Source organism: Cynocephalus volans, chromosome 9 (assembly GCF_027409185.1).
Source record: "Cynocephalus volans isolate mCynVol1 chromosome 9, mCynVol1.pri, whole genome shotgun sequence".
NCBI classification, from domain to species: Eukaryota; Metazoa; Chordata; class Mammalia; order Dermoptera; family Cynocephalidae; genus Cynocephalus; species Cynocephalus volans.
The window spans coordinates 44,699,576-44,723,343 of NC_084468.1; the positions used below are offsets into that span (position 1 = coordinate 44,699,576).

The following is a 23,768-nucleotide window of genomic DNA, read 5'->3' on the forward strand; positions in this document are numbered from 1 at the left end:
GAAACTACCGATAATCTCTGTATGGCAAAATACTTAACACACTTCACTTCTCATGCATTATAGAAAGAACTGGCTCGTAGAAACTCGGGTCCAGTTGCTTTATGGGTCTGCATTAGTCACTCCTATGCGGTACAAAAACCTAACCAAAGAGCCACACTTCCAAATGCTGATGTAACAATAAAGAGATCGGGGCCTCTCTCATCCTTTTCCTGTCTTTGACCCCTGTTACAACATTCCTGTTGCACTAATACAAAGAGCAACTCACAGAGTTTCCAGAACGATATTCTCACTTGATAATAGTTGATCTTTTAAATTCTAGATAGTAAAAGATTCCAATAGATTCTACTTCACAGTACATGAGTGAAGTTTTAAAGTTATCTGCTGATATAAAGGAAATTACTCATGGAAGAAATATCTTTGATTCATAGCACATAGTCTGGCTGTGCTGAGATAATTGTTTGAAATGAAAAGCAGAAATTTTAAAAAAACTGGTTGAAGTTAAGAGACATAATGGTAGAGAAAACCCCATTTGCAATAAGAATGGAAAGAGAGGTAACACTTAGAAATAAATTTTAAAAGTTTCAAACCTATACGATGAATACTTCTATAAACATTCCTGCAAAACACAAATGTAGACTTGGACAAATGAAAAGATATTCCTGGTTTTGGTTAGGATGTCTCAATACTCATCAAAAGATGTCTGTGCTCACTAAGTCAATTTATAAATTTTGTGAAATCCCAATTTAAAAAAAAAAAAGCTTTACTTCCCCTGGAAATAAACAAATTGACTTTACAACATACTAAAGTTCATATGAAAAAATAACCAAACAAGAACACGGAAACAATAAAAAGGGAGAGCTGTGAGGGAGGAATAGCCGTACCAGATATTAAAGCCTGCTACAAGTCTCTCTAACTAAAATGGTGTGATCCTGGAGCACAAATAGACATGCAGACCAATGGAACAGAATAGCAAATCCAGAAAGAGATGGAAATTACTCTATTGTATGATACAGGTGCATCTCAAAATGCTGGAGCAAAAATGGACTTTTTAATAATAGTGTTGGGACAACTGGATAACTATTTGAAAAAAAATAAATTTTTTATCCATTCTTCATGCCATGCGTAAACACAAACTCTAAACTGATCAGATACTTTAAAAATAAAACAATACAATTAATTTTGTAATTGGTAAATTCCTCTATAGTTCCTCTATTACCTAAGGATAGAAAAGTTTTTCCAACTATGACTCAAAATCCAGATGTGATAAAAAAAAGATTAGTATATATGTCTATCTAAAAACAAACAAAAAAAAATCGAATGGCAAAAACACCATAAGCAAAGTCATAAGACAAATAAATTAAGATAAAATACTTGCAAATATATTATAAAGAAGTAAAGTCTCTAATTTATAAAGAACTACAAAAAATCAATGAAAAAGAGACCAAAAATACTATATAAAAGTGGGAAAAAGATATGAATAGAAAATTCACATAAAAGATAAAAAATTACATTAAAAGATAAAAATAATTTCAGCATCACTTAAAATTTAAAAATCATATTAAAATTATATTTAAATACCATTTCTCACCCATCATATTAGCAAAAAATCATGTTTCATAAAAGAGTCTGTTGGTGAGGCTAAAGGAAAACAGGCCCTCTCATATATGACTTTCAGGAAGTCAAAAGGATCTAATTCTTATGTAGGTGAATTTGATAACATCTAACAAAACTATATGTATTAACCTTTACCCAGCATATCATGACACAATAACCCAGCTAGAAATTTACCCTAATCATATACCTCTAACACTTTTGCAGAAGGTTATTCATTGCATTGTTATTTGTAAACACAAATAATGTAAACAACCTACCTTTCTAAACATAGAATATAGTTGAATTAAGTATGATGCATTCACGCAATGGACTACTGGGCAGATGTAAAAAAGAATAAGAAAGCTCTCTATGAACTGAAATGGAATAATATCCAGAGTATACTGTTAATCTCAAAAAGCTCAGTAAAAATAAAACAAAAACAAAAACAAAACAAAACCACACACACTGCACCTATAGTATGGTACTTTTTAGGAAACGTAGGAAGAATAAATCAGAAACCAATAAACTTGGGTACAAAGGGATGAGGTAGAAGAAACACAATTTGGAAAAGACACAGGAGTAAGTAACATTTCTGAGTATACCTTTGTATAGTTTTAAATTTGAAAGAATGTTCATGTTCCATACATTCAAAAAATACAATTAAATAAATAAATATAGGAGAAAACCCTATTGTCGAATGTAAAGAGAAGTAAACAAATGATCCCAACTGAATCCCAACTGATTAACAGAACTACACTGGGGGTGGGGTGGTAGGTACAGGCTAGGGAACTGATTTAAATGACTTTAGAATGCAGTGCTTTGATAAATACTCTCAGACTAGGGGTAAAAACAAAAAAGCAAAAAAACTGCAAGTATGCAAGTAAATCTTAAATTATTTTTAGCAGCCATCTTATTTATAATGGTATGAGTACAGCAGTTTTGAAACTACTTTTTGTTTGTGTGCTGTAGGATTAGGCCCACAGAGTAAATGTGATATTGCTGGGAGTGAGGGCTCTCACTTTAGAAAAAAAGTGAAATATAAATACGGAATGGGCGAAGGTAAGAAAGAATGTTGAGCGGTTAGATTAGAGTGGCAGGAATAATTTCCTACATATGTTTTTTCTAATAAATACATGCTTCTATAGAGAGTAAAATTGTGGTAACTAGAGGCTGGAAAGGGGAGGGGATAGGGGGATTGGGAAAGGTTGGTTAATGGACACAGAATTACAGCTAGATAGGAGTTTTAGTGGTCTACAGGAGTGCTAAGATCTATAATTAACAATAATTTATTGTATGTTCTCAAATGACTAGAAGAGGGGAGCTCAAATGCTCTCATCAAAAAGAAATGATAAAGTTTTACAATGATGAATTCGATAATTACCCTGATTTGATGATCATATATTGTATACATGTATTGAAATATAATTCTGTACCCCATAAATATGTACAATCAATATGTTTCAATTAAAAAATTGCCAAATTTATCTCGAGGAAAGCTATGTCCATGTGCAGTCCCACCTGGATCATAAGTAGTTATTTCACTGTGCTCTTACTAACACTACAGAATACATTTTTAAATCTTCCCCAATTTTATAAGCAAAAATTGGAATCACATTGTTTTAATTTGCATCTCTTTGATAACTAGTAGAGTTGACCTTCTCATAAGTATGAGCTTTTTTATAAATTTCATGTAAATTTTGTTTGTCTGCTTGCCTATTGGGTTTCTTGTCCTGTATTATTGATTTGTAAGGATGTTTTAATATATTAACATCACTAATCCTTTAAAAAATACATGCTTCTAAAATGTGTATCTATATGTACATATGTGTGTTTGTATATATACAGACATATAAAATTTGTTTATTTCCTAGCATTGTCTCTTGAAGGGCCTAGAAGTAATGACACCCCAGTAACAATGACTATACCTAGTGCGTAGATCTTCATTTTTACAGACCATTCTTCGCTGAGAAGGACCAGGAAATCTTGAAAAAATGGCAGATTCCCAGGATGAGTCAAGAACGGAATAAGATGAGCCTGGAGCATCTTGTTGTGCCAGGAAGTAAGGAAGTGCCCCCAAATAATGGGGGTATGTCAAAAAGATATGTGAACCAGCTTGAAGGAGCTCCAACTTGCCAAATCTAAGACAACTGGGCACCAAAATTAATTAATTACAACTCATTGAATTAAATAGGAATCCATGAGTCCATATTGATAATAAATACATAAATATATACATAGATAGCTAGGGGAGAAAGAAGGGCTCTTCCTTCTAGTAGAATGTCAACTGAGAGGAAGGAGTGGTGGAGTTGAAAATCACCCTTTTGCCACCATCATTGTAAGATTGTCTGGGGCAAGAAATCAATGGGGAAAGTTTGATGAGGAGCAGGATATGTGTATGCTCTCAAAGTAAATGATCATAAATTGCTTATTAGTTACAAGGAAGAACAGAGTAACTATATTACAGGAAGACAATGAACAACACCTTGACCAGGTAATAAAAATTAACATCACAACTGAAGGAGGCTGAACAGCAAATGGCTCTGGATTTGATACCGAGAAGGATACAACCTTACTTATGTAGTATTTCGAGTGGGGTGGGATGGGGAGTGTAAACTGAATCCACAATTAAATAAATGGACGGAGGACGGTGGGAGCCAGGTTTTTCACTGCTGGTGTGAAAATGTACAGATAAACAAGGAAATGAGGCTATGATCTATCCATCCACGTAGAATGATCCACGTAGTAATGGATTAAAGTTGGAGACATCAGTATAAACTAATGTTTAGTTTAATCCTACACAGATGGTTTATTGAAGAAATATGTGTATTTGCATGGGTTTGTGTACATACATATATTTTCTTGCTCTGTCAGCTAAGAGGATCTGAAGGGCAATGACATCCCAGTAGCAATGAGCATATCTAGCACCAGATCTTGATTTCTTATAGTACCCTCCAGTGAAAAGAACCAGGGCTGCTTGAAGAAATAGCTGATTTTAGGACTAGGGCAGGAAAGATACGAGATGAGCCTGGATCATCTTGTCGTTCCAGAAAGTAAGGAAGTGCTCAAAAAAAAAAAAAAGAAAGAAAGAAAGAAAAGAAGAAGAAAAGAAAAAAGAAATCTCATAAGGCTACAGAGGACGCAGAAGCCAACTGAAACAGCTCCCCGTGGCCAAAGCTGGAACAAACTGAGCAACAAAAAAAGAATTACTGGTTTATAACCCAAAATATAAAGTAAATATCCATCAGTTTATACTGATATAAATAAATAATCAAATAAATAAATGAAAGAGAAGAGAAAATCTCTTGTGCAGAAGAATTCCAAATAATTTTTGTAGATATTTTGCTCTCAAAGAGGTAAAGCATAACTAACTCCCCACTCACTAAGCGTGGGCTGTGCACAGTGACTCTGTTCCAAAGTGTACACTGTGAAAGGGGGAGAAACCTGACAACCCTACTTTAGCCACGTGATAAATGTCAACATCAGGCTGGCAGTATGTACCCTTGATACAATGTGATGAAAATGGCACTTTACCTTTGTGGTGTTCTTCCCCAGAGTTCCTAACACCAATCTAATTATGAGAAAAACATCAGACAAATCCCAGCTGACGGACATCCTACAAAATACCTGAGCATTACTCCTCAAGACCGCCAAGGGCACCAAAAATAAGGAAAGTCTGAGCAACCGTCACAGCAAAGAGAAGCCTAAGGAGACATGACAACTAAATGTAATAGGGTATCCTAAATAGGATCCTGGAACAGAAAAAGGATCTTAGATAAAAATAAAGGAAATGTGAAAAAAGTACAGACTTTAGTTAATAATAATGCATCAATATTTATTTGTTACTTGTAACAAACGTACCCTACTAATGTAAGACCTTAATAATAAGGAAAACTGCAGGCAGGGTATATAGGAACTCTGGATTAACTTCATGATTTTTCTGTAAATCTTTCTGAAAAATAAAGTTTATTTAAAACAAACAAATAAATCCACACAGGCTGAACAGCTTATGCTAATCATTACTGCAGAATATCATCACGTAACAGTGATGATCTGACATTTCCTCACAGTTCCACTCTCCATAGCTCATGGGGTCATCCAGCACAGCATAATTAGAGATTTGGTGGTAAAAGAGGAAATAGAGTCAAATACTAGTAATAAGACATACTATTACAAAACTTTCTGGTTCATATTTTGCTTTTCTTAATGTCATAACCTTGTTTTGAATTATTCTGAGTTATATTTATCCTTGAGTTTTTCATCTTTCAAGCAAAACTTTGTGATACTTGAAAAGGCAAAAATTAGAAAAAATTGTAGACTAAATAAGACTTGGTTAGGAAAATTATTCTGCATCATACATTCCTGGAAACCAAGACAGTGTTCGGACATATAATTGAGAACCAGAATGAAAATTAACTGTGTAAGTAGAATTTTTGCATTTCTTCTACCCAAAGTCCCCAGCAACAATTGTTAATTTTACCATTTAAAACTTTTCATATTTGAACATATTAATTTTGGTCTCTGATTGTGTTATCTGAAATTTTTGCTACTGATTATATTTCAAGAACACTTGTGTTTCATGGCTTATCATGCTGAAATATCAATACTATATAAAGATTAAGGTAAAACATCATTCATGCTTCTATTTTTGAGTGTATTAGGAAGTAACTGTGTGCTTTGCACCATGGTGAGTGCTTTTGGGCAAAATGAAAGAGGTATAAAGAATGAGTTCATCAGTCTCAAGGACAGCAGATTATAAAGAAGAGTAGGGGGTTAGTCTAAGATAAAGGCGCTTAAAACAACTACAGCACATGAAGGTCTTTTAGGACCGTTGGATACAGGCTAAAAAGTCTTCATGAACCGGTGGATACTGAGCAAGACCTGGAATTTTGATTTCAACAGACGTGATGGAAGGAGGTTTTGCAGAAGGATTTTACAGTCCATGTTTTTAATCACTCTTCTATATTACCTTGAAATAAATGTCACTCGAAAAATGCTTGATGACCAAATGAATGGATGAACAAAGAAAAGGAAACAGAGAAGGGGTGGGGGTGGGGGGTATACAGCAAGGAAGAAATAAGGATAAACTAAAATCCCTAAGGTACCTTAATCAACCCTAAAACATCTTGCAATATAAAAGACTCCAGCCTTAATGCATAAATTAATTTAAATGATAGCACTTACAACAATTCTCAACTTTGACTCTAACACCACATCAGTATAAATCTAACTGGGATTTATGGTGCAGCTGGTATGGCTCTAAGGTAAGCAGAGAATGACAGGAGTCAACATCTGCTGTCAGAGGGTCTGCAAGCTCCATCTGGGCCAAGTGGGAGCCCTGAACATTTGCATCCTCTCTCCACTATGGGTACATAAAATAATCCTTCTCAGAACATTCTACTGAAATAGTGTGACATGGTGGTTAAGAGCATAAGTCTTAGAACCAGGTGCAGGTTTGAATCCCTGGTTTGCCACTCACTGGCCAAGCTCTGTTACTGCTCCAATACTTGCTTTCCTCACTGAGAAAATAGGGATAATAATAGATTCCTCAGGGGATCTTGGAGGATTATCTCATCAATCTCCAAGCCCTGTTTCTTCAGTCCACCCACTTCTCTCCACTGTTGCTGCCTAAATCAAGTCTCCATCTTCTGTAGCCTATGCTAGGAAAACAGCTTCCTCACTGGCCTATCCTTATTCATTCTCCACCCCATCCATTCTCTACACCAGGCATGGGATCTAATCTAAAATACAACTCTGATTATTGCCCCCACTTAAAACCTTTTATTGGCTTCTCATAGCTTTTAGGATAGATACTAAAATCCTTAAACTAGCTTACAAGATCTTGTGTTATTCTATTTACTCTGCATCTAACTTTCCACCCCCAATCCCTTTGTTTTTTGCTTTAGAATTCACCCGAAACCTTGCCTCCTAAGAAAAACTTCCCTGACCTCAAGACCAGCCTCGCAGATCTTAGTGCTGCTCTTCATACTATTTACTGAGTGCTTAATATGAGCAGGCCAAGTGTAGATCCTCCCCACCACTCTGTAAGAGTAGTACTCATATCATTTCCAATTTACAGAGGACAAAACCGAGAGGTAAGAACTTGCCAAAGTCACAGGCATAACTAGCAGAGATACATTCAATTTTGACTCTAGAAGATTCCCTCCCCAACGCCCTCTTCTGCCTTTTAACTACCACACTACATCTACTACAACCTGCAAGGCATCCACTTTTTTTTTTTTTTTAATGGAAGGCTTTTGTTCCAGTGTTATCCATATCACATGGGGTACAAAATCCACTTTAGGAACTAACTCTAACTCTGACTGAATTCACTATTTCTGGGTAGAAACCTGAAAGGAATCTTTAAGCAACTGGAAAGAAAATGTCCAACAAAAATATTTACTTTACAACATCACCCCTGAAATCAAGTTTTTGCTCAAAGTAAGTAAGGGGGTGGATTAGAGGAAGAGTTGGTAATAAAAGCAGCTTAAAATTCCCGTGGCTTGATAGCTAAGAAAAAGACAAAGTCTCCTTAAGGTTAGCATACAGTTAACCTTGCAATGACTGCCAGTGTTTGGGACAGGCATGTCTTACCCCCAAAGAGTATGTATGCTTTCATTTCTGAACTTTCCAAACCCCTGAAGAGTGCTGTAATCCCCTGTGGAAAACTGATAAATTGAGGTATTCCAATAACACAGATGAAATCCAGAACCCTGGGGCCAATCAGCAGTGACATCACACCACGTTCCAAAGCTGGCCTCTCACTACAGGGAGCTCATGCAGAAACCGGAGCTTGTTTTCCTTCAGTAATCAGGGGAAAGAGCATTGGATTTTCACAGAAGAGTAATTACTATCAGAAGATAATTACCTTCCCTCAAACAAGCCTTGTTTGATTTCGTAACCAGGAAAGCAATGGGCCCCTTTTAGGCATACCTGAAAGATCTTGTTTTGCCAGATCAAACTCAATCATACATTAAGTGGGGGTGATGTGTCTAATATTTTTACAGTCTGGTGATAAAAGGCCCGTGTAATTCTCAAAGTAATAATTGTATTTAAGAAAAGACTAGTATACCTTAAATAAATACAATTTTGTTAACTATACCTCAATAAAGCTGGAAAAAAGGAGACAAAATGAAATAACAAAAAAGTTCTTAGTGCCTACATTTTTATATTTTATTATTTATTTTATTTTTTTTTTTTGTCTTTTTGTGACCGGCCGCACCGCGCTCAGCCAGTGAGCGAACCGGCCATCCCTATGTAGGATCCGAACCCGCGGCGGGAGCACTGCCGCGCTCCCAGCACCGCACTCTCCTGAGTGCGCCACAGGGTCGGCCCAACATTTTTATATTTTAACACAAATATCACTGCTGCCATTGCTACCACCCCCAGAGTAGTAGTTGTCATTTATTGAGAGGTTATGATATGCCAGACTCTGTTCTAACGATGCTATGCTCTTTGGATACCCATTTTGCAGATGAGAAAATTAAGACACAGAAATGAGACATAACTTGCTTGGGGACACATAATGAATAAATAGGAAATCCAGGATTCAAACCCAGTCAGTCTGTGGAGCCCTAGCCCTGAACCACTGAAAGGAGCATTAACAACTTGTATTTTGCCTGGTAGGGCAGGGCCTGGTATTATTAACAAAACAAGGATTCATGGTTAACACCAAATGTCTCTAGAGTACAGAGACACAGATGTCCCTGCTTCATAGCCCACTCTGGGAGAAACAGACAGTATCAGGTTAGAGAGATGGTCAGATACAATTGAACCCAAGCGGATTTTTTGCTTGGCTTAGAAGAAGAAAGTTGTTGAGATTTTATAAGGTTACCAATGTTTAATATCCCCAAAAGGCCTTTACTATAAAGTGGCCAAGGTATCCCATCACAAAAATAAAAATAAAATCCTGTATTTCATGGAAACAGAAAAAATATTAGCTGTCATCCAAACTCTGCATGTATTTGAAGAGTGCTATTAATATTCCCAAACTGGCCCATAATCTCTCTTTTTCCAGCTAAACAAATGACCCTGAGTCCCCAAGCACTCAGGAGTTCTAGCTGTAGATTCATTCATTTAACAGATGTGTGGCTACTATGTGCCACATCTTGTGCTTGGTACATTTCTGGGCCTCTAAAGACATTCATAACTGTGTGGATCTCGAGTTCCTGTTCACAAAAAAGTGACACAGTGATAAGTGAACCATTTCCAAATTGATCAGATAGCTGCTCATTATATTCTTTCATTCCACCAACAGTGAGGTGGAGGGACGACATTCAACGATGGTAAAACAGAGGTCACAAACTCTGCTGCGTCTGGGGACCACAGGGAATACAAGAGAATGAGTAAGGGATAGATTTGGGGGCTCCTGGGAGCATAGGCCTCTCCGGAAGGGCAGCTATGACTCAGCTCCAACTGATTCCTGCCATTATTTGCATTTTTGGAAGAGAAACCAAAAAAAAAAAAAAAAATCCAGCTATTCATGTGAAGTCTCTCTATTGTTTGAGCTTGGCTTCCAAATGAAAGTTATCACAGGCACTGAGTAGGCCATACAAAACAGGGCCCCTGAACAGCTCAGGCTTGCTGGTTATGAGTCTGTAATCCAGCTTGCCTCTGAGGTGCAGAAGGAAAGAGGCTGACTGAATGGGAGAATGCTGCCATGGACAATTCCTTCCGGTCCCTTCCAAGTCTACAAAAGAAGTGACTCTGTGTGAATCACTAGCAGAGTCAACTGAGTGCTGTGCTTGCATAACAGACCTGGTCACGACCAGAATGGTGTCCTGCACAGATGACATACAGAGAAAAGCAGCAAGGCAATTTAGATCTTGACTACCTCTGTGGAGGAAAGTGACATTCCAGCCAGCCCTGCCTGCATATTGTTTCATATTACATAAACACAACTAATTGGTTATGACTGGTGCAATGATTAGAGTCACATTACCAATGTGAATTTTTAAAAGCAGACATTAATCAAGAATACTAATATAAGCAGCTACCAAGATCGCTCTCATTTTTCTTGTCTTCTATTCCAAAATGGGTCCTTGCTTTTAATATTTCAGCTGCCGTTATCACATTACGTTATACATTTATACCTGATTCTGACCTGATGGGATCACCTAAGGAATAACTTCCCAAGATTCACTTATTTTGGTGCCAAATAAAAGAGTCCAAAGGAAAAAAATCTTGGACTCTGACTTCTGAACCCTGACATGCTAACAAGTTCCAGCTCACTCACCATGAAAGGGAAGGAAGAGTACCAGAACAAACCCTGTCCTGGCAAGAACTTCAGCCACTAAATGGAACAGCTGTGTCACAATAAACAATGAAAAATAAACAGAATGAATAGGTGGGAAGAAAATGCTGGAGCCGCTCAGTCCCAAATTAGCAGGCAACAGTGCAGAGATGAAGAACACTGGCTTTGGACCCAGATGGGCCTCGGTTCAAGTTCTAGCTCCTTCACTTAATAGTTGTATGATGTTACATAAGTCAATTAACCTCTCTGAGCCCCATCTTCCTCACGTGTAAAACTGCGTAATAACACCTAGTTCACAGGATTGCTGAGAAGATTAAATGCGGTAAGGTAAGTAAGCATTTTATAGGTACCTGATAAATGGTAACTACTTATTTTTAATATTATTAGAGTAAACTTGTGTCTTGTTCACAGAAGAAAATTAAGGCTTATTTGTGAACTGTGAGATTATTTGCAATGTACCTATAATTCATGTCCTATGTTCCCTTACTGCTTGTATTAAACTGCTATAGAAGTACTATTTTGCAGACCTACTCTCTCCAGCCAAAATTTTCATTACAGATTCACATTTTCAATGAAGAATAGCACTCTGGATATTACAATCTAGATATCAGTTTTTTTCATTTTCATTTCTCCCACCTTTATTGTGAGGTATGTTTCTTTCTCTCCATTCCCACACTATCCCAGCCTATTGGCTAGACATGAGTCACCTTCTACAGAAATAAAAAAACAAAATTTGCAAATACTTAATCATTAAGTTTTAAACAACACTAATCTAAGCAAAAGACAAAAAAGATTAGGCTGCATACTTGCAGAGCTATCTTTCTTACTCCTAGACTAGATTTAAAAATCTCCCAGGTTGGGCCAAGCAAATGGAAGAGAGAGGGAAAGTGCAGTGGGTGAGCATGGGACCATGAGCATTCCTATGATGAACACTACCCAGTGCCAAAGAGAGCTCAGTGAGCAGCCAAACCAGTCCCCAGGTGGTCACCTTGCTGCTAGCATGGGGCACGGGGACCACTGATGAACTTGACCAGAATGTTGCCAGTTGAGTGCCTTTAAGAAATGATGCTCATTGATGCCCCAGACTCTGCTCAGAATCCCCAACTGGTCTCCTCCAAGAGGATAACTCCCTCTCATTCAATGACCTGTTTAAGCGCTCCAGAAGAGAGGCTGAGGTCCTGGGTATACCTCCAGTGGGATGATGTCTTAAGGGAAAGCCCGTATGCCAGATCAAGGGGGATCCAGACAGAACACACCGTTTCAGTCCCATATAGACTCCAGGCCTGGCCCCTCAACTTTCTGATTCTGTAGGTCTGGGGCAAAACCTGCAAAGCTGTATTTTTAACAACCATCTCAGGTGATTTTGATATAGCTGGTTTGCAGAACAGTGCTTTAAAACCACTCTGTCTAGAGAAGAATTAAAGTAGATCTTCATAGGCACCTCTGGGGTAACAGCAGTCTGAAAATCCCCATACTAGGGAGCAGGAGTCCAAAGGTTTTGTGTGTCCCAGTGATGAGCCAATAGGAATAGAATATTTGGGGGTAGGGCTTTGTCCTATTAGAGGGTCCAGCATATCACTTTACTGTGTAGACTATGAACCCAGTGAGCTAGATCATCCCACAGATGGTTTTGGTGCTATAAGGACATTTTTGGTGTACAATCAATATTAATTCCTATTAGTGCTGGTTGGCACACTAGGAACACAGGACCAAGTATTTGAGAAAGAGAAACCAACTCTTCTTTGCACATAGGCAAATGCCCTGGCATCTGACAACCAAACTTCACATAGTTGGACCAGAGAAAGCTAAGGGTGAGAGGACTACAACCCAACATATAAAATTTTCTTTGGAAAAAAGAAGTATAACAAAGTAAGTTTATCTTAACTATGCATAGGTTAAATGCCCTTCAGTTCCAAATATGTATGTGTAAAAGAAAAATAGAAGAGTCAATTCGTAGAAGAACAAAGTGGTTTGGGGGAAGAATAACTAGATTCACTGCCAAGAAGATGACATACTATTATATTTGGCTTAAAAAATTTCTGTGATACAGCAAACAGGGTTTTATAAAGCAAGTTTTATAGAAAATATTAATCATTATCAAATACTTTCCTCATCAGTTAACATCTCAGAACCAGATCTAGACCCCAAAAAGTGAGCTATCAGTCTAGCCTCCATTGAGTTTAAACCAAATGTAAGAGAATGTGAAGAGCATCATGAAAATAACAAAACCCATTATTTGTTCCTTCCTTCATTCAGCACCACAATTTTCAAATGGGAGCCAAAAGTGCAAACATGAATAATATATGGTCACCACCCTCAAGGAGCTTAATCTAACAGAATAGGTAACAAACAGCAATAGCCACATAAAGCATACCATGAAATAGGTACAATTACATCCCCATCTTAGAGATGAAGTAATGGAGGTAAAGAGAGATTAAGTAACTTGCCCAAGATCACCCAGGTAGGAAGAACACACAGGTATGAATTTCAATCATATGCGGCAATAAAAGTATGAGTGCCCTAGGACTGTCATAAACCAATACTGAGTCACAGGGGTCATTTTGGGCTGGGTAATTATGGCAGGATAAGAAAAGCAATGACATTTGAGTTGCATCTTAAAGAATGACTGGGAGCTTTAAAGAATGGGGAGCAGAAAATGTATTTTAGGCATAAAAAATGGTATTAAAATATAGCACAGTTGGAAAATAATTTATTGTAGAGATGGACTAAAGCTATTTTTCAACCCCAAGGAGAGAATACAGAAGGATTTTATTATTCTTATGCCTTCATTCATTCAGTAAATGCTTATTAAGAGCCCTGTTATATTATAACACATTATTTACCTGGATCTAAAGCCTGTCACATTCTCATTCTCCACTAATATTTTGCAATTTTCCCATTTATCATTGGCAACAAAAAGTTATCAAATATTCTCCTGTATGTATGAAAAAAGCAGCAAGTGCTCAGACAAGCCAGTCAACTTCTTGTTGAGAACTTGAACTCAGAAACTGGGACACGTGCTCATGTTTCTACCAATGGACACACATGCCTGATGACAGGTCCCCAGGTCACACATAAGCAAATAAACAAATGCCTGGGGCTGGGAGCAAACACCCTCTGCCACATTATATTAATCATTGCCTATGCTAAGTCTTTTTCTTACAAATGAATGACTACCTAAAAATGTTGTACTTTAGTGGGGGTGGCTGGCGAGTCCCCGTGCAGAGGGTGCCAGAGGCAGGGGCTAGAAAATGAAGTTCCCAGGGTTCCCTCCAGGGCCGCTGTCTGGGCTGCCCATGTGGCTGCACCTCTGTTCACGAAGCCCACGGCTTCCAAATTCCTGTGTGCAGTCCTCATGAGGCCGCCCAGCTTGGGCAAGGACACAACATGCCAGATGATCATCCAGAACTTTAGCCTCCGGCATCCCTCCAGAGGCCCCTTCTTGTGGGAGAACATCAAGGTTTGCACAGAAGTTGGTGATAGGGCAAAGCAGCACATAGAGAAAGGTTTTTCAGTTCCAGATCATGTGATCACACGCCTAATGATGTCGGAGCTGGAGGACAGGAGTAGCCAGCATTGGATACTAGATGATTTTCCGAGGACATTAGCACAGGCTGAGTCCCTGGACAGAATCTGTGACCTGGATCTAGTGATCAGCTTTGAAACACTTAAGGATCATCTCAGCTGATGTTGGATTTATTCTCCCAGTGGAAAGGTATATAACCTGGACTTCAGTCCACCTCATGTACATGGGATTGATGACATCACTGATGACCATTAGTACAGCAGGAAGGTGATAAACCTGAAGCAGTTGCCGCTTCAGGATGGCAAACTCAGTCATTGAATTATACAAGAGCTGAGGAGGGCTCCACCAATCTTCCGGGATGGAGACTAACAAAATCTGGCCCTGTGTTTAAATACTTTTCTCAAACAAGATCACACCAATTCAGTCCAAAGAAGCATAGTGATCTTGCCCAATGGAAGAACCAGGAAGATATGATCATTCATTTAATTATTATTATTATTTTTTTTTATGTACGCTCTTTTATTTTTTTTATTTTATTTATTTATTTATTTATTTATTTATTTTTATTTTTATTTTTATTTATTTATTTATTTTTTAAATTTTATTTTGTCGATATTCATTGTGGCTGATTACTGCTCCCCATCACCAAAACCTCCCTCCCCTCTCCCTCCCCCCCCTCCCCCCCAACAATGTCCTTTCTGTTTCCCTGTCGCATCAACTTCAAATAATTGTGGTTGTTATATCTTCTTCCCCCCCCCCCGGTTTGTGTGTGTGTGTGTGTGTGTGAATTTATATATTAATTTTTAGCTCCCACCAATAAGTGAGAACATGTGGTATTTCTCTTTCTGTGCCTGACTTGTTTCACTTAATATAATTCTCTCAAGGTCCATCCATGTTGTTGCAAATGGCAGTATTTCATTCGTTTTTATAGCTGAGTAGTATTCCATTGTGTAGATGTACCACATTTTCCGTATCCACTCATCTGATGATGGACATTTGGGCTGGTTCCAACTCTTGGCTATTGTAAAGAGTGCTGCGATGAACATTGGGGAACAGGTATACCTTCGACTTGATGATTTCCATTCCTCTGGGTATATTCCCAACAGTGGGATAGCTGGGTCGTATGGTAGATCTATCTGCAATTGTTTGAGGAAACTCCATACCATTTTCCATAGAGGCTGCACCATTTTGCAGTCCCACCAACAGTGTATGAGAGTTCCTTTTTCTCCGCAACCTCGCCAGCATTTATCGTTCAGAGTCTTTTGGATTTTAGCCATCCTAACTGGGGTTAGATGGTATCTCAATGTGGTTTTGATTTGCATTTCCTGGATGCTGAGTGATGTTGAGCATTTTTTCATATGTCTGTTGGCCATTTGTATATCTTCCTTAGAGAAATGCCTACTTAGCTCTTTTGCCCATTTTTTAATTGGGTTGCTTGTTTTCTTCTTGTAAAGTTGTTTGAGTTCCTTATATATTCTGGATATTAATCCTTTGTCAGATATATATTTTGCAAATATTTTCTCCCACTCTGTTGGTTGTCTTTTCACTCTGTTAATTGTTTCTTTTGCTGTGCAGAAGCTTTTTAGTTTGATATAATCCCATTTGTTTATTTTTCCTTTGGTTGCCCGTGCTTTTGGGGTCGTATTCATGAAGTCTGTGCCCAGTCCTATTTCCTGAAGTGTTTCTCCTATGTTTTCTTTAAGAAGTTTTATTGTTTCAGGGTGTATATTTAAATCCTTAATCCATTTTGAGTTGATTTTAGTACACGGTGAGAGGTATGGATCTAGTTTCCTTCTCCTGCATATGGATATCCAGTTATCCCAGCACCATTTGCTGAAGAGGCAGTCCCTTCCCCAGTGAATAGGCTTGGTGCCTTTGTCAAAGATCAGCTGGCAGTAAGTGCGTGGGTTGATTTCTGGATTCTCTATTTTATTCCATTGGTCAGTGTGTCTGTTTTTATGCCAGTACCATACTGTTTTGGTTATTATAGCTTTGTAGTATAGCTTAAAGTCAGGTAGTGTTATGCCTCCAGCTTTATTTTTTTTGCTCAGCATTGCTTTGGCTATGCGTGGTCTTTTATTGTTCCATATAAATGACTGGATAGTTTTTTCCATTTCTGAGAAAAATGTCTTTGGAATTTTGATGGGGATTGCATTGAATTTGTATATCACTTTGGGTAGTATGGACATTTTCACTATGTTGATTCTTCCAATCCAAGAGCATGGGATATCTTTCCATCTTCTTGTATCCTCTCTAATTTCTCTCAGTAGTGGTTTGTAGTTCTCATTATAGAGATTTTTCACCTCCTTGGTTAACTCAATTCCTAAGTATTTTATTTTTTTGGTGGCTATTGTAAATGGGCAGGCTTTCTTGATTTCTCCTTCTGCATGTTCACTATTGGAGAAAAGAAATGCTACTGATTTTTGTGTGTTGATTTTGTATCCTGCTACGGTGCTGAAATCATTTATCAATTCCAACAGTTTTTTTGTAGAGGTTTTAGGCTGTTTGATATATAGGATCATGTCATCTGCAAACAGGGACAGTTCGACTTCATCTTTTCCAATCTGGATGCCCTTTATTTCCTTCTCTTCTCTGATTGCTCTGGCTAGTACTTCCAACACTATGTTGAATAGGAGTGGTGAGAGTGGGCATCCTTGTCTAGTTACTGTTCTTAAAGGAAAATCTTTCAGCTTTTCCCCATTCAGGATGATATTGGCTGTGGGTTTGGCATATATGGCTTTAATTATGTTGAGATACTTTCCCTCTATACCTAACTTATAGAGGGTCTTTGTCATGAATGAGTGCTGAATTTTATCAAATGCTTTTTCATCATCTATAGAGATGATCATATGGTCCTTGTGTTTGAGTTTATTAATATGGTGTATCACATTTATTGATTTGCGTATGTTGAACCAACCTTGCATCCCTGGGATGAATCCCACTTGATCGTGATGAATAATTTTTCGTATGTGTTGCTGTATTCTGTTTGCTAGTAATTTAGTGAGGATTTTTGCATCTATATTCATCAAGGATATTGGCCTGTAGTTTTCTTTTTTGTTTATATCTTTACCTGGTTTTGGTATCAGGATGATGTTTGCTTCATAGAATGAGTTTGGGAGATTTGCGTCCGTTTCAATCTTTTGGAATAGTTTGTAAAGAATCGGTGTCAATTCCTCTTTGAATGTTTGGTAAAATTCTGCTGTGAATCCATCTGGTCCAGGGCTTTTCTTTGTTGGGAGCCTTCTGATAACAGCTTCAATCTCCTTTATTTTTATTGGTCTGTTCAAATTTTCTATGTCTTCACGGTTCAGTTTTGGGAGCTTGTGTGTGTCCAGAAATTTATCCATTTCCTCCAGATTTTCAAATTTGTTGGCGTATAGTTGTTTATAGTAGTCTCGAATGATTCCTTGTATTTCAGATGAATCAGTTGTAATATCGCCTTCTTCATTTCTAATTTTTGTTATTTGAGTCTTCTCTCTTCTTTTTTTTGTTAGCCATGCTAATGGTTTGTCAATTTTATTTATCTTTTCAAAAAACCAACTTTTTGATTCGTTGATCTTTTGAATTGTTTTTTGGTTTTCAATTTCATTCAGTTCTGCTCTGATCTTAATGATTTCTTTCCGTCTGCTAACTTTAGGTTTGGATAGTTCTTGTTTTTCTAGTTCTTTAAGGTGAAGTGTTAGGTTGTTCACTTGCCATCTTTCTATTCTTCTGAAGTGAGCGTTTAATGCAATAAATTTTCCCCTCAATACTGCTTTTGCAGTATCCCACAGGTTTTTGTATGATGTATCATTGTTTTCATTAGTTTCAAGAAATTTTTTGATTTCCTGCTTGATTTCTTCTTGGACCCATATGTCATTAAGTAGAATGCTGTTTAATTTCCATGTGTTTGTATAGTTTCCAGAGTTTCGTTTGTTATTAATTTCTAGTTTTAATCCATTGTGGTCTGAGAAGATACATGGGATAATTGCAATTTTTTTGAATTTATTGAGACTTGATTTTTGACCTAATATGTGATCTATCCTGGAGAATGATCCATGTGCTGATGAGAAGAATGAATATTCTGAGGTTGTTGGATGGAATGTTCTGAATTCCAATTGGTCTAGAGTCTTGTTTAGATCTTGTGTTTCTCTACTGATTCTTTGCCCAGATGATCTGTCTAATATTGGCAGCGGGGTGTTCAGGTCCCCTGCTATTATGGTATTAGTGTCTATTTCCTTCTTTAGGTCTAATAGAGTTTGTTTTATAAATCTGGCTGCTCCAACATTGGGTGCGTACATATTTATGATTGTTATGTCTTCTTGATGGATCAGTCCTTTTATCATTAAGTAGTGTCCCTCATTGTCTCTTTTTATGGTTTTTAGTTTAAAGTCTATTTTGTCAGATATAAGAATAGCTACTCCAGCTCGTTTTTCTTTTCTGTTTGCTTGGTAAATCTTTTTCCATCCTTTCACTCTTAGTCTGTGTGAATCTTTATGGGTGAGGTGGGTCTCTTGTAGGCAGCATATAGTTGGGTCCTGCTTTTTGATCCAGTCAGCCAGTCTGTGTCTTTTAATTGGGGAATTTAAGCCTTTTACGTTAAGAGTTGTTATTGAAAGGTGTTGATTTATTCCTAGCATTTTATTGGTTGTTTGGTTGTCTTAGGTGTCTTTTGTTCCTTGCTTTCTGATTTACTGTTTGTTTTCTGTGTTTGTTGGTTCCTTAGGTTGTAGATAGTGTTTTTGTTAGCTTGTTTTCTCTTCATGAATGCCATTTTTATTATACTAGCGGGTTTAGATTTTTCTTGGGTTTTTATGGCAGTGGTAGTTATTTTTCAGGAACCAAACCCAGTACTCCCTTGAGGATTTCTTGTAAGGGTGGTCTTGTGGTAGTGAACTCCCGCAGTTTTTGTTTGTCTGAGAAATATACTATTTGCCCTTCATTTCGGAAGGATAGCCTTGCAGGGTAGAGTATTCTTGGCTGGCAATCTTTGTCTTTTAGTATTTTGAAAATATCATCCCATTCCTTTCTAGCTTTTAGGGTTTGTGATGAAAAGTCTGATGTTAACCTGATTGGGGCTCCCTTATAGGTGATTTGACGCTTCTCTCTTGCAGCTTTTAAGATTCTCTCTTTATCTCTGAGTTTTGCCAATTTGACTATGACATGTCTTGGAGAAGGTCTTTTTGGGTTGAATACATTTGGAGATCGTTGAGCTTCCTGGATCTGAAGATCTGTGATTTTTCCTATACCTGGGAAGTTTTCTGCCACTATTTTGTTGAATATGTTTTCAATGGAATCTCCATTTTCCTCCCCTTCTGGAATACCCATGACTCAGATATTTGATCGCTTATGGTTGTCTGATATCTCTCCCAGATTTTCTTCAATGTCCTTGATTCTTTTTTCTTTCTTTTTGTCTGCTTGTGTTATTTCAAACAGCCCATCTTCAAGTTCAGAGGTTCTCTCTTCAACCTCGACAAGCCTGCTGGTTAAACTCTCCGTTGTGTTTTTTATTTCGTTGAATAACTTCTTCAGTTCAGCAAGTTCTGCTACATTTTTTTTCAGGACATTGATTTCCTTGTACATTTCCTCTTTCAGATCCTGTATACTTTTCCTCATTTCATCATGATGTCTAGCTGAGTTTTCTTGTATCTCATTCAGTTTCCTTAGAATTATCACTCGAAATTCCTTGTCAGTCATTTCAAGGGCTTCTTGTTCTATAGGATCTAGAGTTTGAGATTTATTAACTTTTGGTGGTGTACTTTCTTGATTTTTTGTATTTCTGGTATCTTTTTTTTGGTGTTTATTCATTGTGGCCGGGGGTTTCACAGTTCACCGGTTTGAGACTAATGACTAACTAGGATGTTGCTGTGGTTGCCAATTTCGTATGGCTTCCTCCGTGACTGCTCAGTTGGCCTCTAGTGCCTTGTGTGTGTGGTTGCCTCAGGTCTTGGGCTTCTCCGGGGAGCCACCTTTCTGGTCAGCTTGGACTCTGCTGGGCTGGTGGATCACGTACCACAGGGTGTGTGATCTCTGTTGAGCTTTCACTTCCTGTGCAGGACTTCTCCCTGTTCCATGTGCTCTGGCCCAGGCTGTTAGATCGTGCAGTGGCGACCCCACCTGGTGTATGGTTTCTGTCGAGTCTCCGCCTCCCTGGCCGCACGTCTCCCCACTCTGTGCGCACTGTGCTGGGCTGGGGCGTGTCTTCTGCACCCCTCGTCTATCAGTTGGGCCTTCAAGACCCTGCTCGGCACCGCCTCGCCCAGGAAGTCTACCAGGTTTCTGCTGGGCACAGACGACCGGTCTCTCTGGGTGCCTTTGTAGCACTATGTAGATCTTTCTCGGGTCTTGTTCACCTTTGTATCCCCCCCAGTATAAACCGAGTCTAGCGCCCACCTGCAGCCTGGTCTCCGGCAAGTTCAAGCCGACCTGGGAACTCTCCTACCACACTATTCCCAACCAGAAATTCGTTAGGCTTTTTTCCAAGCTGGTGGCCGCAGAGATGGTATCTGCCTCCCAGTAACAGGGAGTTTACCTGGGGCCGGAGTCCAGGGTATGGTGGAGTGACAGTTGGCCCGCCCGTACTTCCTTGCCCTCCCGACACTGGCCCGGGACACCCCCCGCCACCAGCCCCGCCAGAGAACCGCGGAGGGAGTGGGAGCGGAGGCCGGACCGCAGGCTCCGGAAAGCCCGGCGCCAGGCCAAGCAAGTGGGAGGGCTCAGTGATGGCCGAGCAGGGCGGAGCTGCCCGCACCTGGGAAAATGGAGGCAGCACCGGGCGGTGAGTGGCCTGGTGGTGCAGGCGGGAGCCGCGTGGGCATCCACCCCCCGAACAGAGCTGTGCCAGGGATCACTCACAGTGCTGTGCCAGGTCGGGTGCTCGCTCTCTGTCTCTGGTTTGCCGCCTTTCCCAGTTCTCGGCCGCTGCCGCCTCGGGCTGTTCAGTCGCGGCGCGGCTCAGGCGCTCCCAGGAATCTTCTTTAATGCCCGCCTGAAACCTCGAATCCTGATTAGGGCAGCTGGCCGCCTTCAGCGCGGCCACGGCCTCCGGGATCCTGGCTGCATCCACAGCAGCCCTGGCGCCGCGTTCCCTGTTTCGAGACTCGCTTTTGCAGCTAAGAAACAGTTCTTTTCCTGCTCCACACTTCAAAGCTGTTGCCTGTAAATGAGGCAGCCTCTCCTGCCGGGGGCAAAGTGGCGTTGAGCCCCCACGACCGGCCAGCAGCAGCAGTCCTCCCTTAAGAGATGGCCAGAGGAAGGTCCACAAGTTTCCCGGCTGCCTGAGGCCCAGTGGCCACCTTTTCCACCTCAGCTACTCCGCGCCAGCCACCGCAGCCGCCGCCATCTTGAAAAGCCTCTCGTCATTCATTTAATTATGCATGTAGTATTGGTGCTGTGTCCAAACTAGAAGCTAGCTGAGATAGCTTACAGCATCTTTTCTAGTTTAAATGGTGAACTGATAGGAAAACTAAAACAAGAAAGCATTCATGAAGAGACCTCTGCTTTTCATAAGAAGGGTCACATACCTACACATGTTTAAGGTGTCTCTGCACATGTCTCAAGCTCTTTACAAGAAAGCAAGCACAGGCAGATTCCAAATGGTGTATGACCTAAGCTTTAGCTGATTTTTGACAGCCATGTTGTTATTTTAGTAACCTTTTTACACATGATGGTGGTGGTCTTTGGGTCTCTCTATCCCCCAAAGGCTGTTGAACCACAGAACCAGTAAGCCTAAGAATGCCAAGGGCTCCAGCCTGGGCTTTGTCCCAGGTTCTCTGGTGTGTGCACCCCTGATAACAATGGAATTAAATAAAGCTAATTGCTCTCAGTGGCTAATTCTCTGGTATTGAGTGACTGTGTCCACAATTCATTTTTTTCCTACTAGGAGTGACTCATCCTTTTCTGCATCTATGTTCCATAGAATCTCTCCCTTTAGACATCCTGGTATGAAAGGATTTAGTTTCTACTATTTTTTTTTAGACTGTATTGTATTATTTTTTTACATCTGTTTTCTCTCTTCCTAGGCTATTAAATAATACAGATTGTTATTGCTTTTATCCTTCTCAAATTCCTCTTTCAAAGAACTGAGAGCTAGGAGACAATATTGAATCTCTTCATGCACCGGAAACTGAGCTATGCAGAGGGTCTTACTTAAACTGCTGGTCTGACTCTCACAGATTGACACTGCTCCTTTTATTGTAAAAAATTAAACCCCCAACAGTCTTTTGGAATCCTCAAAACAAACAAACAAACAAAAAACATGGGAAAGATTCACCTACATAAAGGCTGAAAGATCATATCTTATGTATAGAATAAGACCGTATGGAATTACTGGACTAATAGAATAGTTAAGCTTTTTACTCAAGACAACAAGATGTGTTTTGAAAGTGCTGCTAAATGTTGATGCTGACAGTGTTTTTCTCCTATGAGTGACCCAAACATATTATGAATAGTTGGTAAAGGGGATGGAGCCAGCGGGGTTAAGGAAAATGTTTCACTAGCTGTGCCTAGAATGAGTATGACAGCTTTACAATTATGGGAAAACAAATATCTTTATTTATTTTATTTTTTTCCTATTCCGAAGATGCATTCTATGGGGTGATCATAAAGTCTAGAAATATAGATACTAATATTTTGTCACTCGTAATGTAATATCAATAAGCCATTTGTTTAAAGAAAAAAAAAGGATGCTGTAATTTAGAAATGCTAATTTCATGATTGACCTCAGTTAGGGACTGATTACTAAGGGAAGGGGGTAGATATGGTGCAAATAGAAGTTGTTTTAGAAAATGCTTTTGCAGAGATACTCCCATCCAGGTTGGGAGGGTTTGGGGGAGCAGCCAGAAAGGACTACAGAGTCTGGCTGAGGAGAGATTTGTTAAGAAACATTTGCAAAGAGGCTGCAGCAGTATACTACGGTCCTGACAGGCACTCTTCCCATTAAGGATAAAGGGAAGGGAATTGTGCTGAGAGGGTTTGAGGGAAAACTGGACAGAGTGTGCTAAAACCAAGGGAAATCTGCCATCAACAACAGACATGCTCCCCTTAAAAGCAAACCCTGTGACAACACACACCTTGCTACCCTGTCTATTATTGCACCCCTCACACATAGTGCTGCCTCAGATGCTCAGGTGTTCCACTATAGTAATTGCTTGAAAGAAGAAAGGAAAAAGAGAGAAGGGAGAGAAGGTGAAAGAAGTCAATTTAAAAAGCCAGATTGTTCTAAGTTATATCACACTGGTTTTTAAATGATGGAGTATACATGGAATTTATCTTCCTTCCTGAAATTGGTAGCTTGAAGTCTCCTCACACTATGGTACTAATGATTTGCCCACTTAACTACAGAGTATGAGCTATGTGGATGAGCCACACCTGGAGAGAAAGCAGGATGTCCAAGAATCACCTTTGTGGCAGGAAGCTATC

At 39.2% G+C, this 23,768-nt stretch overlaps 1 protein-coding gene and 1 pseudogene across 2 annotated transcripts in view; one reads left to right on the forward strand and one right to left on the reverse strand.

The window, feature by feature from the left end:
- SCFD2 (sec1 family domain containing 2) overlaps positions 1–23,768 on the reverse strand; it is a 425,850-nt gene that overhangs the window by 218,620 nt on the left and 183,462 nt on the right. The gene's annotated exons all lie outside the window — the stretch shown is intronic.
- On the forward strand, positions 1,920–14,808 carry LOC134386314 (adenylate kinase 4, mitochondrial-like; annotated as a pseudogene).